Consider the following 1,044-nt stretch of genomic DNA (forward strand, 5'->3'; position numbering starts at 1 on the left):
ATGGCGTCGCAATGACGGTACTGAAACTACCATACCTGGACTGATAACTTGCCCGTAATTCGTCATACCTCCGCCATTTCCCAATAGAGCGTGTTACATGCACCCAAAAGACCGTCTCAATCTGTTGGAAGGGTGCCGAAACTTTAAGGTTTAGGCCATTATCCTGTACTAACTGGTAGTTTTGTTTCCAGTTCCACTAATTTTTCCAAAAGAACTTCACTGGGCACCTGCGCGACGTGCGCCGACTGACATTAAAGATTCACCGAACTTGGCAGCTGTGACAATACCTACCAAAGGTGCAACTATCGCCCATATCATCACTTGCACTTACTGATTTTGATCATCATGGGTCACTGGCACTAATCGTTCCAGTCAACTGGACTAACGCTGGAGACATCAATAAGATTTGATTGACGCGTTCACGTCTTCACAAGCCTCGCCCTGAAATTTGTGTTCAACCCAACATTCCCTGAGCAATCCGAGAGGCTTAGTGTATGGAAAATACAGGCCTCTCCTCTTCGCGGATGATTTCTCTTCCAAATAAGGTCTTACCCTAATACGATGAGCAGCGAAAGACAACAAAAAAAACTATCCGAGTTCTTCCCCTCCACTAGCGTACAACATATCTCAATATTCCCCCATATCATGATTCAATATATGGCTAAAAACTTTCGACCCAACAAGAATCGCCATAAGCCTGACCACAGGTCACGAATCTCCAACGCCTTCCTCTGGCCAAACAACCGCAATCCGTCTCAAAAGAAGAGATCTCTTGGGCCAATGCTTTTTTGTTGGAAAAAAAGATGGGAGAACCATTTAGCATTACCTTTAGATAATATTAATGACAAGACGTAGTGGAATCCAGGCACCGGGTGCGAAGTAGCCCTCATGCTGCACAACATGCTGAATGGCAACAACCGAAGAAACAGTAAGAGAAAAACGTGGCGGTCCATCTATTTGTTCACATAGCCTTTGTGTTCTCCGACTTTCTAGATCTCAAAGCCCTCACCAAGTTCCTCTGGGCTCGCTTTTGGCGTCCCCACG

This window comes from Opisthorchis viverrini (assembly GCF_000715545.1).
Source record: "Opisthorchis viverrini unplaced genomic scaffold opera_v5_52, whole genome shotgun sequence".
Taxonomy (NCBI): domain Eukaryota; kingdom Metazoa; phylum Platyhelminthes; class Trematoda; order Opisthorchiida; family Opisthorchiidae; genus Opisthorchis; species Opisthorchis viverrini.